The following is a 17,298-nucleotide window of genomic DNA, read 5'->3' as shown; positions in this document are numbered from 1 at the left end:
TAATGTTGTCCATGGTACCATGGACATACATGGTTGTCCCTGATCCTGAAGAGCTTGGATGACCATATATAACCATGCATAGTATAAGGCACACGAGGGTGACAAGTTTTTGGGTGTAGACATTTTATGATAAAGAAAGGTGTGGAAAGGGGACTTTCTATCTCTAAATCTAAGCTGGGGTTCCCTGCCTCAAAGGTACTAATGAAAACAATCAGGATGTCCAAAGTAAAACGTCTTTTCACAGCCACATCCCCAAAACCTATTTCTGTCCCTCACTCTATAAACTAACAAAATGGGCCAAGGATGCTCTTTCTCTAAAGAAAATAGTGTTGATCAAGCCAACATAAATCTTCTCAGCCAGTCAGGCATCAAATGGATTAAAAAACAATGTTCAAGAAATAATGTTCCAATATTAAGGGGTTGCTCTTTTGCACTAGACTTCAAAAGGGACAAATGTCTTTTAAATCCCTTCTCATAAAACACAAAGGATCTTCCAAGAAAAATATGACATGTTTTCAGTCTTGGGTTTTAAACCCCTTTGGTTCCAGCTTTCTATATTTGGGTGCAAATCCCAGAGACTGTTATTTCATAAATGGTCTTTTTGTCTCATGTAGGGCTCCAGCGCTTGTTATTTCTGATTATCTGTCAGGTGCCAGACCCTTTTATCCTTAGTCTCTCTTTTGGGTGTGGGTCCCAGACTCGCAATACAGATACAGGCTCCCTTGGTTTACGCTCCTACCAAACAAAGCATTCTTTGTTTTCAAACTTGTTTTCATGTGGAGTCCCTGATTCCCTCATGTTCACTACTTAAATTTCATGCGGGTACCAGAATCGCAATTGCTGTCCACAATAACCTGGTTCTCTCTCCGACCAAGCTAATGTCTTTTTTATCTTGCATTAACTTGTCATGATTCATTTGCCATATATTCATTATTGCTTGAGGTAACCACCTCCCTAGTTGTCCATATTTCTCTCGGGGTGTTTAACACAAATGTTCTGGGACCCTTCTTCAGTCCTTTCCGCGTTTGTCCCAGCTTCCACAGACCTCCGGTTACTTTCCACCAGCCCGGGTACCTTTGGACTCAGTTTGAGGTCTCTGGGCTGTAGGTTTTCTTCCTGAGGCTCTGGTAACCGTTGAGCTTGTTTTTGCTTTGGATTCTCGTTTGCAGCGTTCCACTTCCTTCTTGTGGTTGGCTCTAATCTAGGCGTTGCTGTGTATATGATAAGACGCTCATGTGTCTATTCAGTAAGTGAGCTTCAGGGTAGCCGGCTCCCGGGCTATGTTTGTTCTCTCCTCTTCCCTGGCAGACTGTGTCTCGTCCCTGTGTCGGTCTCACATATCTGTCTTCCTCTGTCCAGCTGACATCTTTGTTTCTCCGGTCACAGCTACCCAGAGGGATTCTCCATTGGATCTTAGCTGTTCTACATTTAAACTCCCATATTAGGAAACTGAGTTCTTCGGGACCAATCCAATCTGTTGAGGAACTAGACTGCTCACTTTGGTTTACCCGAGTTATCTTAATCCTCGCAGTCCTCTTCCTCTTCTGAGTACATAAGGGGCATGCCTTCCCAGGTGATCCTCCCACTGTGCACTGCCACCAGGGGGATTAATGTACCATGGACGCACCACCTTTGCCCCCCGGCGAAAGGTCTCCCCCTAGGGGAGAAAGGACGACATTGTCAGATTTGTCACAATAGATATTAACATTTAGATATTGTGGCATGTTTGTTTGCACCTTGTTTATTTTACTACTGATTGTCAACAATGTATGGTTTACAAGTAAAACCATGTATAACCATAATTAATGTTAATCACCACAAAAGAGTGTTGTTTATTTACCTATTACATGGCAGAAAAAGCAATTACCGCTTAAATCCTCCCCCTGCCAGCAATACTAGAATATTCCTTTCAGAGAAACCTACCAGGAAAACAGCCAACATTCAAAAATATTGAAAAACAACCCTTTTATAACAGATCGGGTTTTCTGTTGTTAGTGCAGCTCCTCAACTTTGTAGAACCCTAACAATTTCAGGATGGCTTAAATTAATTATAGAGTGAAATGATCTTGACAGTATCATATTGAAATAAACATGTTTATGTCTGTTGTGAACTTTTTTAGGAATGCATTTATTCATGTTAGCATGAAACCATAAACCATTGTATTTTTCAAACGATTGTGGGTATGCAAATAGGCCAAGTCCTGGGAAGCAGTTCTCCTACTGGTAGTAAAGGTCTCCAGTCTACCTTGCACTGCACAAGATTGATAACACTTGCTCTCACAAATGGCTTTAAGAAACTCCACAATCCAGGTGATGGTTTAAGGTTTTTAATTAACTCTTTAAAGTCTTGGTTATCAGCTGTTTGAGACTGTAGTGTAATCTGAGTAATTGGTTGTCGCCTCTGGTCCCTCAATGTCCCGTGGACCCATCCATCCTAAACCCATGCTTCCCTATAGCACAGGATAACATGAATACTAGCGATCAGTAAGCTTTATTATCTACTGCAACCTCTCTACCATGGGAGGGCCTAAAAGACAAGGCCTTATCTATCTTAAACCTTCCGGGACTATGTAAGACTACTGTGGAGGGTCAGAAGGAAGTAAAAGACTAGACTTTGCCATGTTGATGTATTTTTATTCATATAATAGAAACATGCCTATCTTTGCCTTGTCTATTGGTTTCCTTACCTACCTGACAGTTTGTAAAGTCCAAAAGTAAAGTCTGTCCTTGGACCAAAACTAAACTATGCTGACCCCACGACTAAGACAAACAACTGAAGTCCAGGAAAATGGGTTCCTTCTCCTGGGTGGCTTTCCAAGCCTTGCACATTCTGAAGTAATCTGTAGTCCCTTCTCCTTGATCGGCTTTCTCACTTCAGTTCCTTTTTAATAACTAATCTTCAGGTAGTTCTTTGCTTCTCGATCTTGGCACTTGTATTTTTGGCACGCCACCTTCTTTCTGGAACTGATCATCTACAGTCTCTAATTCCACCTCAGTGGAATCTTGTAAATCAACACTGTTAATACCGCTTGTAGTTGTCTATGCACTATTTTCCATACCGCACACCTGCCCTCCATGGCTTTGGGGAATTTACCCGTACTTCATTCATGTTTCACTCTTCCTCTAATCAAACGCACTGTAAATGTTTGGTCCATTATCTATGCAAGTTTCCTGTGTTTGCATTCACTGCTTCAACTTACCTTGATTCCTACTTCTGTATAACTGTGCCATGTACACCTGTTCTGACCCATCTACTGCTCCCCCCCCTCCGTCGCCTTTTGCCTCATTCCCTCTCCCCTCTGGTCATCTCCCTCCCTTTCTCATCTCCATCCTTTAATGTTAATTGTATGTCCACGTCGTGCCCCTGCCTCCAGACCTTCGTGACCTTCCACCCCCTGCTCTGCGCTGACCCTACTCACGCTCTTGAGGTGCCCACCCTGTTCTATGCGCTGGGTACCACAAACCCACCCTCTTATACTTCCCACCCTTCTTCCTACTCTCACTTCCTGCATCTCCCCCTCCTCTGAGGACCTAGACTCTCCCTCGAGTTCTTCCCCTCCTAGCACTTACTCCTATCACCTGTTCCTTGACCGATGATAGTAGCTTGTCTGTCTCCCCTCCTCCCCCGTTGTTCTCCTCTCCCCCTCCCCTGCTTTAATTTTTTCCCTGATGAATTTGCTCAGCAGTTGTTCTGTTCCTCCTCACCCCTCTATCCCTCGCCCCCCCTTCCCAACCCTCCTCTTGTATTCCACCTGCACTGCGTAAATTGTAGTCAGACATACTAATGTTACTGCTTGCTTTGTTTTCCTTCCCCCTTACCTCCTACCTTACTTGTTATTTTGCACTTGCACTATCAGAAATGTCGTCAGGCCTATTACGATAGTTATTTTTCACATTCTGTATTGTTTCAAGGACTTACTGAATGTACTGTACTTTCCTTTGTTCCCTCCCTCCTTGAAGCGCTTTGAAACACTTCTGTGTATAGGCGCTATATAAATAAACAATCATATCATATCATATCATATCTTTCCCCAAGTTCATTCAGTTAATTGAAGGGACTCCCCCAGTCTTTTTGTGTTTAATACATTTTATTGGAATTATAACAATAGTACAGTTGAACATAATGCAGATAAACATTAGGATAAAGAGATACAATGGAGGGAAAATTAAGCCATACAGTATAGTAAGCTAAAGTGGAGAATAAAAAGAAAAAGGTTACCAAAGAGGAACAGTAATAAAAAAGTATTAGCCAATGTAGAAAGGCTTTGAACATAAAAGGAGGTGCATAGTTCATACATTCTGCATAGAAAATATCACGGTTAATAAATCTAGTCGAACAGGGGCACACAGACAAGGTACAGACACGAAAAACATGAGGAGTGAGAGGGAAAAGGAAGGGATACTATGGAACAAAATAATATTTACAAGCAGTATTGACAAAATAAAATATAGCATCTAATGACACATCAAGACAGATCATCACAAAATAAGTTCAAGTACCATGTGAGGAAGCATTAAAACAGTAAAGATAGCGATTGTAAAAAGGCCATTTAGCATTGTATTTGGGAATAGAGTCTTGATAGTTGGCCATGCATAATTCTATTCTTTGAATATGACAGATGTTATTCCACCATTCTCTGACTGAAAGAGAGCGTGAGTTCTTCCAATTTGCAGTGATGAGCTTTAAAGCTATGATGATGAATAAATCATAAAGTTTGGCTGAAGCATGCAAATCACTTTGGGTTATAGCTAAACTCCCTAAAACGATGTTCATAAAGGATAGCGGATATCAATCTTGAAGATATACTTTAGGTGCTTCCATACGTCTTGCCAAAATGCGAAAACAAATGAACATTTAAAGAATATATGTTCATAGGAAGCAGGCGAGTAACCACAAGACCAACATTTGGCATCGCTAGTGTTATTTGCTTTAGTGAGTTTCAAAGGTTTGAGAAACGCTCTGTGAATAAAGAAAAGGAGGTGTTGCGTTATGTTGGCAGAAACAGAGACACTTCTAATTTTAGAGAATATTAAGGACCAAGTATGATCATCAAGGGAACACCCAAAATCAACTTCTCAGACTAAGCGCACAGGCTGGGCAACAGGGTTTGAGGCCAAGGCCTCATAATATTTAGAGGCCCTGATATCAGAGACCATAGTAAGCTGCAGAAGTCTAAAGGCATCAGGAGAAAGAATGCTATTAGAGAAATGGTGGAGATCATCAAGACAAGAGTTTATCAATTTTTTGAAAAAATGACAATCCGAATTAAGTATGGAACATAATTGCTTAAGTTGTTGGAAGGAAAGGATGGGGGGACCATTTATAATTTTTTGGATGAATCTGATGCCTCTTTTTAACCAGGGTCTATGACTCAAGGCTCTGTTATTAATGACAATATTTTTAATGTAGAGAAGAGGGTGGGTGACATTGCCACATTGGAACTTTTCGTTCCATGGCTCAATCAGGTTGATATTAACATCAAATTCACTTTGGAATACTCCACCTCTCGCATTGCTTTCCTCGATCTATCCATTTATAATGAGGATGGGTTCCTGCAGACTGAGCTCTACAGAAAACCCACAGAAAGGAATATGACGCTACAGTTCAAAAGTCAACATCCCAAAAGTCTTTTACGCAATCTCCCTTATGGGATGTTTCTACAGCTGCGCCGTAATTGTTCCCACACAATTCAATAATCATGCACACGTTTTACAGGCTAGACTGTTAGATCGGGGTTACCCGGGTAAACTCATAAAACACTCAAGAAAAAGAGCGCGCTATACCAACAGGGACGCCCTCCTTAGACCAAAAAACAAAACTGTCGGGAAAGAAGAGTTAGTTTGCGTGTCCACTTTTTGTCAATACAGTGAGACCATTAAAGCTATTGTTCTGAAAAACTGGAGGATCCTTAATTACACAAATCTCAATTTAGAGAAACCTCTTTTTGCTTTTAAAAAAAGCAAAAATTTAGGACAGAAGCTCACTCGGGCCACAAGACTCCCGGTTCGTACTAACCAGGTTAGGGATGTCAACCTCAACCAAGTGACAGGCCACTACCCGTGCACGTCGTGCGCAGCCTGTAAATTAAAAAAAAAAAACACAGCCTTTACCTACAACGGCAGGTGTTGGGCACTACGTACTTTTACCACCTGCAGAAGCAAGAATGTTATTTACGCCATTCAGTGTCCGTGTCAGCTTTTGTACGTAGGAAAAACTTCTAGGGAAGTTAACCTACGTATTAATGAGCACCGATCAAAAATCAGAACTCCCAACTTATCGGCTCCACTAGTGATTCATTATGTAGAAATGGGTCACAATCCGGACTCTTTAACCTGGTTCTGCTTAGAAAAGGTTTTTGCCAATAACACAGTACAATTGACCAACAAATTGTCCTATAAGGAGCAAATGTGGATTTTTAATTTAAAAACACTCCACAAAGGCCTCAACACGCTAGAGTCATGGGACTTTAATATCCGTTAATGAGTTTCTTACCACAAGTCCCTACGGGCCTATGCCATCACGAGTGGGCTATGAATCGCCCCATTCTTTATTCCTGTGTTTACTGGTTGCTGTTAATTGGCCGCTGTTTTTGTGAGCTTTCCCTGACTCTAGGATCGCTCTATGCACGTATGCTATTCATTTCTTCTCGTCTTTCTTCTCACATTTACGGACACTGTCCACAACACACCAACCCATTCCGGACCATCCTGTGGCAGCCTGGGTGCATTTTCTAGAGACTTGGTGACGTTTACATCTTTAGCTCAGTTTTGAGCCATTTAGATACTGGTAGATCGTATATCGCACTTTAGTTGGATGTCATCTCCAAGTTTTCATCTGGCGTCTGGTCAGCAGTTTTTTAATTTTCCTGCCTATTTCTTCTAGGCAATAACTATTTTTTCTAGGCAATAATAGTAGTATTTACCTATTCTACGAGGTTTTACTTATTTTGTGTCATTATTATTTACAGCGTCTAATTGGCGCTTAGTTGACATCTTCGTAATTTAAAGTTCGAATTGTCAGTAAATTTATTTTTATTTTTATTTCATTTTTCTTTATAACTCACTTAGCTGCACTTCCACTCCAAGAATCCCTCTGGGTGTCAGCTAGCAGCTTTCAATTTTCTTAGGCGGCCTTCAGGCATCAGTATTTAATTCTAGGTAACATTCTCTTTCCAGCTGAGGAAGTTTTCATTGCATGTGTTAATTACATTTCGGGCGGCAGTATACGAGCAAGTTTACGCACCTGGGTTCTGGATTCTTGATTCTTATCGACATAGGCATGCGCAGTTAGCTTAAATAGAGCTTGACTTGCGGTTCCCGTCAGCCAGCCTCTTTTGTGCAGACTGCCTACACGCATGCGTGGCGTTTTGAGTGAGGGAATCTATTTCGGCTCGCAGAGTCAACCTTTTTGACCTCTATTATCCACTTGACAGAGATGAATAATTGTTTGATGGAGGTAAGCGAGCGGCTAGTTCTTCCGCTTTGTACACCTTAATTGTGGGAATTCTGAGCACTTTTAAGAGGGGCTGCATTTTGGATGACAGTTCAGTGCTGCCATGCACATTCTTTAACAGGGCAGTCATTCGAGCATTCACGTGAATGCAGTGAATGTAATTTTAAACGTGTATAACAACACTCTTGGCCCCCTTGAGGGATAGGCAAGTCTGCTGTGGACTCTCACAGCTTGACATTCCAAAGCAGTGTCTGCTTTCTGCTTTGGCATTTTTTGCCATTTTCTGCTAATTCATTTTTTGAACATCCACGTTAATGCTGCACATGTTGTTCTGTACTGGCATAATACTCTTGGCCTCCCTGAGGGATGGGCATGTCCGCTGAGGACCCTTACAGAACAGCTCTGTTTGTAATTTTACCAAAGCAGCGCCATCATTCTGTCTAGGCATTTTTTGCCATTTTCTGCTATTTCATCATTATAATGGGCTTCTCAACTGGTTTGTTGTAGTGATCTACAGATGACACTGGTGTTTCGGGTTAAACTGTGCTGCTTTCCCAACTTCCAACATCTGCAACTTGGCTTCCCCTAATTCAATAGGGTGCCTTTTTTAGGTGAGGCACCATTTTTTGTTCTAGTTTCAAGCACTTGATATAGAATTTTTTGTCTTGTTTTATTTCATTTTTTGTATGTCGGTCTTACTTTAGGTTAGGATTTGGTCTTGTCTTCCCCCAGCGTGACTGACCATATCACTTTGTTACGGCCACCATAGCAATTTGGCATTCATCAGGTTGGTCCAGTATTGGTCTTCTTTGGTCTAACAATCATATGTTTATATATAATCTTCATTGTGCACTTATATACTTGTCGCAGATTAACCATGGTCCTGAAGGTTCCCCACCATTCTGCACTGTCTTCTTTTGGGAGTCACTAACCCTTTCACTCTGTCATATATAGCTGTTAGATTGGGATTCCTATTTTGCTTTATTGTTATACGGCATATATGATCCCTGAGTTGTTTCACAAAGAAAATTGGGCTACTCTTTTGTAGTTGCCCTCTCTGTTTAATTGTATTCGGCAGACAGTCAGCTATGACTCATATGTTCTACGCAGTAGTCTATAGCCATGTTTTTGTGTTTTACAGAATGGTAACATCCACCTCCTGAGGAAGACGTTGTGTTTACTACCACTACACGTCGAAACCGGTCGAGGGATATACACTACAGGGATGTGATCTTTTGCACTTTTCCTTCTGATCCACCCTGACAATAGATTATTTATTAATTCTATTGATTATGACTATAAAAATTATGTCTGTTTGATGGGGACCAGTCATGAATTCCTTCTCCCCACAGATTTTTTAGCATGATTCTTTTGTCTTTTAAGCTTTTGGATGCATGTCACGGTATGTTGAGTTGGGTTTGAATGAGTGCACTATGAATGGCAAGTATGTGTGACAATGTTTTAGCCGACATTAGGCATACGGTTGCTGCTGTTTTGCTGTATTAAAGTGATCAGTGTTTAATTATTTGTGATTGACTCACCATTGTTTAAATTGTTGGTATCACTTTCAATACATTTTGATACACATTTTTTCAAATTGATTTGTTTCTTTGGACAATCTTTTTCGGTTGTTCTATGCAATTGTAATACTCTGGTCCAGAGGCTAGAGTTTCCCTGCCCTTTTCAGATTTTTCGAATATGTTTAATGTGCCACAATAGAGGAGATAGGTTTTTATTGGGAGTTTTAGTATGAGGAAAAAGAAAAACCCTCAGACGGGGTCAGATTGAGCATTAGAGGCATGGTTGAATAAATAAATGAGGTCCGCTAATTCGTATGGATAAACCAAACATTTCTCAATATTAAACCAAGAGGCCTTGTCAGCGATATGAATAGGAGTAAACCAACAACGAGATTGTTTAATGAGGAATGCAATGTGATACAATTTAAAGTCAGGAACCCTGTCTCTGCCCAAGTAATATGGAGCTTTTAACTTAGCAACAGCTATTCTTTTACAGCTTATATGCCCCCATAAGAAATTAAGCAGTACCAAATTGATGGATTTGAACAAAGACAAAGGAAGAGGGACCGGAAGGAGCTGCAGGTAATATAGAATGTATCAAGTTGGCCCCACCTCGAAAGATAAAGGGGCACCACTTAGTGGTTAGATCTTTAAGTTTGTTCAGTAGTATTTGTGTGTTGAGTTTAATAGTGTCATGTATAGTGGGGGCAAAACAGATGCCCAGATATTTGATAGAGTCACTGCACCATTTCAGGCCAAAGACATCTACTTCATGCATAAGACAGAAGGAAGTAAGGTGTAGGATTTCGGATTCGTCTTTGTTGAGTATATCTCCAGACACAAGGCTAAATAAGTGGAGGGTATTAAGTAGGTGAGGAAGGTGGAGTTGGGATTTTTGATAAAAATGAGAATGTCATCAAAATATGCCGCAATTCTGATGCAAGATGTCCTACCCGGAATACCCGGTATATTTTTGTAACATCTAATGAGTTCTAACAATGGTTCTAATGAAAGTATATATAAGATAGGGGAAAACGGGCAGCCCTGTTGTGTGTCTCTAAGAAGTGGGAAAAAGGAAGAAGTTTGACAATTGATATTGATAGATGATTTGGGGCAGGAGTAGAGGAGTTTAACCAAAGATATACATTTTTCCCCACAGCCATGCCACTGAAGGGATTGAAACATAAAGTCCCAACTGACACGGTCAAAGGCTTTTTCTGCATCTAAAGCAATAGCTGCATAACCCTGTGTATCTTTTTTGACTTTGGAGACAACATAGAGGGCATTAAGTAATAATCTAGCATTAGGGGAGATGTTGCGTCCTTTAACATATCCAAATTGGTCTGATTTAATAAAGGCAGGGAGAGAGGATTCTATTCTATTGGCCAGAAGTTTTGCAAAGATCTTGCTTTCTATGTTGAGGGATATGGGGCGATAATTACATGGTAGTGCAGGATCTTTTTTGGGTTTGGGGAATAGAATGAGTAAGGCTTCAGAGAAAGAGCCAGAAGAGGATTTTTGAGAGATGAAGTATGAAAATAAAGATTTGAGTTTAGATATAAGGGTGTTAGCAAGAATGTTATAACATTCAGCAGATAAACCATCCGGACCGGGAGCTTTACCCTTACCCAAACCATTAATAGCAAGAGTAATCTCAGAGAGTGTAATGTCGTTGTCTAGGTAGGAGAGATCAATTAGGGGATAGGACGATCTATTAATTTTATTGGGAAAGGACTCTATGTTCTTAGAGGGAATATTAGTGTTGGGGTATATAGATTTTCATAGAAGTTTTTGAAACAATTCAATATGTCTTTTGTGTGATTGTGAATAGAGCCGATGTGTCCTTAATATGCGATATGTAAAACTTTTCTTTTCTAGTCTTCAGATAAGAGGCAAGTGACTTACTAGCCTTATTAGAAGTTTGATGTATTTTCGTTTTGTATTTTAGAATGGTGCCAGTAGCTAAGTATGTAAGTTCTTTGTTGATTAGGAGGCGTAATGACAAGACCCGACAGAGGTTGATAGGACTAGAGTTTTGATAATGGCATTGTTCAGCAGATGACAACTGAGAGTATAGATCATCAAGTTGTTTTTTCCGCAATTTTATTTCTCTCCCTGAGTAGGCCATACTATGGCCTCTGAGTGCAGCTTTAAACGCGTTCCAATTATTTGCTGTGGTTGTGTCACTAAGTTTTCCTGATAATATTGTAGTATGAAAGCTTGGACAGATTCAATAAACTGTTGGTCTTGTGATAAGTGATTATTGAATTTCCAGCGTTTAATGATATACTCCAGTCAAAGGAGGTGCATACAGGGGCATGGTTGGATATCATGATATTAGAGATAGTGGAATCAACGATAGTACCTGTAAGAGTTTTGGAGGTGAAGATATAGTCTAGACGTGAGAGTGTATTGTGTGGAGAGAAATGAAATGTAAAATCTAGTTGTGTAGGATAGGATAGTCTCCAGGAGTCAATTAGGCCAGTCTGAGCCAGGCAACTAAGGAAGGATTCATGAGATGTATTAGTTTTGAATGCACAATTGGATTTACGTTCTAGAAACAGGTCAAAGACCTGATTGACATCTCCCCAAGCAATAAGATTTGTAAAGCTGTTCTTGAGAATAATTTCCTTGACAGTTGTCCAAAAACTAGGGTCGGATAGGGTAGGGCCATGGATATTCACGATGGATAGATGTATGGAGTCAACCAAGAGTTTTACCCATACCCACCGCCCCTGGTTGTCAGCATCCTGACCGACAATTTTCAAAGGTAAGTTTTTACTAAGCAAAATGGCAACCCCATTTTTCTTGGCTACAGCTGGACTTGTGATGACTTCTTTGACCCATTAAGATTTGAGTTTCATGGCCTCTATGGTAGTTAAATGGGTCTCCTGTATATAAGCTACAGATGGTTTTAATTTGTTTAAATGAGATAGAATCTTACATCTTTTAATGGGATTATTGTAACCCTTGATATTCCAAGTCACACATTTAAATGACATCATCTAGGTTTGTTAGTGATAGAGAAATTGTAAAGAACCATAGTGAGCAGACAACAGAGATATATCTTATGTGAAGATGTTTCATAAACCCTTCATGTTTCAATGTTGTTAAGAAACAAGATACATCCCTAAGGTCAAGACACAAAAGGGATACACAAGAGGAATCAGGGAAACTACAGGGGGGTCTGATCATGACAATTTTGACCCAAGGTATAATAAAAGCAATAACCTCAACATAAAAGAAACAAGATCAGACCGGGAAATGGGAAAAAAGGGTGAAAGAAATTGTAGAGGCGAGTGACACCAGCTGGGCCGTCAAAAGGAAAAAGAAGGCACACAGTGGACGAGGGATGCTGGCACAGCGCCTGTCCCATCTAGGTTAAAGTAGATAATAAAAATGGCATTAAGTAAAGATTACAAGAACATGCAAAATGGAAAAACAACTCAAGTTCCAGAAGAGGTTGAAGGAGCCAGGGTGGGGGAGGTGTCCATGGTATCTGTTTTGATGGTGCAGATGAAGGTTTTCAGGTCAGATGGGTCATCGAATATGACAGAGCGACCTTCATATGTGACCTTAAAGGAGCACAGATGGTATAAGCCATAGCGGACATTGAGCTGTTTCAGAGCTGGGCGAAGTGAAAGAAATTCCTTTCCACGCAGAGCAGTGCTTCTAGCAACATCCTGTGATATAAAAAGTTTGCTTCCATGCCAGGTAAGAGATTTTAGTTCCTTGGATATAGATATAATGAGTTGGAGCTGAGTGTATTTGAGTAAATAAAATATGAGTGTGGTGGGTGGAGGGGGTTTAGAAGATCCAGAGGCTTTGGGTTGTCCAATACGGTGCGCTCGCTGTATATTAAAAGGCGTTTCCAAGGGTAAGTGAAGAAAAGCCAGCACTAATTTTTGCAAAAAATTAATGGGGTTTGCACTTTAACAGCCCTCCGGCAGACCTGAGATTCAAAGGTTATTGCGTTTGCTCCTATTTTCTAAATCTTCATTATGTCTTTGCAGGTCTTTGACTGATTTTTCAAGCTGCGCCACTTGAGGAGAAACATTTTCTGCAAGACCTATTCTTCTCTCAACCTCCTCCATTCTATTTTCGAATCCCAACCATCTGTCATCCAATTGCTGTAATTTTTGATTCGTCGTCTCAAAGTACAAGGGTCGGAAATGGTAAGCAGAGGAGGTGAGTCACTTTTGGGTCTTTTAAGATTAGCTGAGGGGATGTTGGAGTCTTTTGTGACGTGTGCTCTTTTTTGAGAGTTTTTACTGGTGGCTATTTTTGTTGCAGTTAGCAGTAGAGTAATACTCAGAAACACAAGTCCTTAGATGCCGAAAGCTGAGGACTAAGGAAGGTTGTTGTGAAACCTAGGTTTGAAGTTAGCCCTTGGGGTTGCGTAGATTTACAAGCTTTATTTAGAGAGGTTTGTATCTGGTCAGCAGATTAAATGTTATACCTTGTAATTTTGACTTACTTATTCCCAAAAAAAATGAAACGAGCTATTGGAGGAGCTAAGTTATAATGCTCTGATTACTTACCGGTGATCTTCATTACTCCTAGTCCTGCTCTTCCTCGTCACATCACTTACCTCATGAGGCCCCTGCCTCCGGCACAGGACTTTCTTCTATTTCTTTAAATCCCTATAACTCCTCCCCCACATCCACGTCACTCAGTTTCAAATTACCAAGCCAGAGCATGGGATCTTGCCCGCAGGGAGTGTGAGGAGGGGCATCAGTACTATGACGAGGAAGAGCAGGACTAGGAGTAATGAAGATTACCATAAGTAATCAGAGCATTACCTCCATCTCCACTCTTCCTCGTTCCAGTACTTACCTCATGAGGTATACCAAAGCAGCAACGGGGAAAAGGTCCCAATGAGACACAGAGCCAAAAACAGTGCAGCAAAACACACACCCACAATAACTCTTAATTCACATCCCCACAGACAAAACTCAAACCATGAAGGAACCAACCCCCGAGCGGGAGAAACTCAACCCATAGCGGTTGATGAAAATGCCTAGACCAGCCAAGGCGGCAGCCACACAAATCTCTTGCAGAGAAAACCCTCCTTGCATCGGCCCAGGAAGCCGCCAAACCCCTGGCGGACCACCCCTGATCGTGCGCAGGCACAGGCAGGCCAGAAGCCACATAGGCCCTGGAGATCACAACCCGGAACCACCGGAAAATGGAAACCACAGATGCGTTATGCCCAGCCCCAGCCGGACCACAAGCAATCAGAAGACTATCAGATTGGTGGAAAAATGCAAAGTTAGCCAAATACTCCAACACGTCCCGCCGGACATAATGTTAAGCCAAGCCACCTCCTCAGGTATTCTCGGATCATGAAAGAAGTCAGGGAGAACCAGATGCTGAGAGGTGTGAAAACCGAGATACAACTTAAGGGAGGAACTTCGGACCACACCTCAGCACCACCGAATCTGGCAGCACCCTCAGGAAAGGAGGGTGACATAAGAGAGCCCCAATCTCCCCAAGCCTACGGGCAGAAGTGAGGGCAATAAGAAAAGCAGATTTCAGTGTAAGATGTTTGATATCAATTTCGGAAATGGGCTCAAAAGGAGGCCCTTGAAGGAACCGTAATACAAGAGGGAGATCCCAAGAGGGAAGCCCTTTATCAGCACAAGGACGGGAAGAAGAAAAACCCTGGAGAAACTTCCCCACCAACACCTCCCCATCCAAGGGACCATCAGAGTCCCCCAAAAGGAATTTCATGGAGGCCCACTGAGAGCGAAGCCTGGAAAAAAACTGCCAGGCCCCTGTCAAAACCCCTCCTGGAGGAATCGAAGGATAGCAGAGAGGCCAGAACGCAGGGGAGGGATCCCAGACCGCCCATACCAGTCTCAGAAATGGCCCCAATGCCTGCCAAACACCTTCAGAGTGGAGGGTCTAATAGCATCCATTATGTACTCAACTAAAGGATCTGAGAACTCCTGAGATATCAACCTAGACTGAGAAATAGCCACACTGCCCATTCCATTCGGTGGACTTCCAACTGCAGATCCCCTTGAAGGGGACACGTCCACCTTGGAACCAGCCAAGGTTCCTAGGACCAAAGCTCCAACAGAGAGGGGAGCCGACTCCAGCGGGACCAGAACGGAGCTAACAACAACACAGTCACCCTGGACACTCTGATGCGCCAAACCACACGAGGCAGAAGGGGAATAGGAGGAAAGGCATAAAGAAAACCCCAAGGCCACTGTACAGAGAGGGCGTCCATCCCCTAATCCCCTTGGCCTGAAACCGAGAGCAGAAGAGGGGAACTTCTGCTGAGGCCGGGGATGCAAACAGGTCTAGAACCGGGGACCCTAATCTGACACAGGTCACTGCAAAGACCTGGGCTGACAGGACCAGTTCTGCAGAGGAGTGAAACCGGCGTCTGAGAAGATCCGCTTGAACATTGTCCACCCCTCTGATACGTGAGCCCACCAGAGACAGCAGATGTGATTCCTCCCAGGTGCCTATCAGTGCTGCCAGAGCATTCAAGGAGCGGCCGGAACCCCTTTTGCAGTTGACATATGCCAAGGCCGTCGTATTGTCCGATCGGACCAAAACGCTGATCGTCCAGCAACTCCTCGAAGTACACCAGAGCTTGGATAATGGCACAACTCTTGCCAATTCGATGATCACCGGCTCTCTCCAGATCTCACAACCCTTAAGCTGAGAGGACCCCCAATGTAGACACCCCCAACCCATTCTGCTGGCGTCGGTAGTAAGAGAGGCCACAGGAGGAAGGACCATGCACGCCTCAGCCTGTAGACCTGAAACCCCCCGCCACCATAGCAGGGAGACTCGCAGCGCTGGGGACACTGAAAACAAACTTACAAAAGCCGAGTCATAGGGAGCCAGTGGGAGAGCTTATACGACACCAGGGGACGTAACTGAAGACGGGCTCAAGGAACTGGAAAACACGCAAGACACCACGTGCCCCGTAACTTCACCAACAGGCGAGCCGAGACATACTGCCTTCTGAGAACCCAGCCCAGAACAGCCAGCAAGCGCCCCCCCTGCACAACAACCAGAGTACTTTCCGCAAAGCCCCCACAGTGAAGCGTCCCGTCCGAATAAGCAGTGCTGAGCCTTGAGACCCATAAGCAGGTGACACATCCTAGAAGGCATAGGGACCAGGAACACCCGCAAGTAGAAAACTTGACCCTGAACAGGGTGAGGAATGGGCAAGACGGTAACCCACAACAACCATTCGGAGAGAACTGATCCCATGGCCACCAACTTGGACCGTGAGCTGGGTACCAAAGTCCTAACCACGCAAACCTGGACAGGAGGAGACAGGAACGGCAACGGATACCCCCCTCCGGAACGAGCCCATTACCCAGGAACCTGAACCCCACCGGTCCCATACACCTCCGAGCGAGAAGATAGAGACGAGGAGCCAGGGAAAACCGCCAGTCACTGCACTTGCACCAGAGGAAAATCACAGGACGTTGAAGCAGGTCTGCGCCACAATATAACAGCATGCTTGTCACCCCACAAAAAGATCCGACCTACAAAAGGAAGATACAGGACAGCCCAGAAGTTCAGCAGACCATGGCCCTCTCAGCCGACAGAGGAGGCACCAGGCTGGCGTCAAAAGGGCAGAGTAATGTCACAAAGCGGGGCAAAGCAATCCATCTCGGATAGCAGACATCAAAGGCAACCCCCTACCTGGGGTATGCCTATACTGGAAAAACCCACTGAAGTGACATCCCCCTCCACCGGCACCAGGGGCTCTGAGAACCCCTCTAAGCACAGACATGTGCCTCCATGTGCCATATCACTTCCCACAAGGCTGAGAGGAGGCGTGAAAGCAACACGTCGGCACCGGAGGACCTAGGCCCTAAAGAAGAGACACTGGGAAACCCCTGCATGGCTGTTACTTCCATGATGCATTTTCTATAATTCCATGCAGGACAAGGGAAAAGAAAATCATCTCCTTTGACCTTCCCTCGCGCAGTTCAGAGGAAGAGGACAGGACAAGGAGTCTGCGTCCATAGCTATCACAGACCCAAACACACCACTAACTTGCCACATGACTGAGAGGTGGCTTGAGCCCTGTATCCAGTAGCTGGTAGCCCCGTGCTCTAAATGGTTCCAATGCGTCGGTCTAGGAAGGATGAAGGGCCGAGTCAGCACCGCTGAGACTCAAACTCGAAGTGTAGACTATGCCATGCCGGTACCCTTCTGGCCGCTTGCAGGCATGTCCAAATCTGCGCTGTTTTCACAGGCTGCACGCAAAGAATGCAGCCAACATCTGGTGCATCCTGGGCTGTGTGTGTCTGAGGAGCAGATAGTATGTGACATGCCTGTGAC

The sequence above is a fragment of the Ambystoma mexicanum genome, chromosome 11, assembly GCF_040938575.1.
Source record: "Ambystoma mexicanum isolate Mex_15411 chromosome 11, UKY_AmexF1_1, whole genome shotgun sequence".
Taxonomy (NCBI): Eukaryota; Metazoa; Chordata; class Amphibia; order Caudata; family Ambystomatidae; genus Ambystoma; species Ambystoma mexicanum.
Note: the sequence above shows the minus strand (reverse complement) of the source record.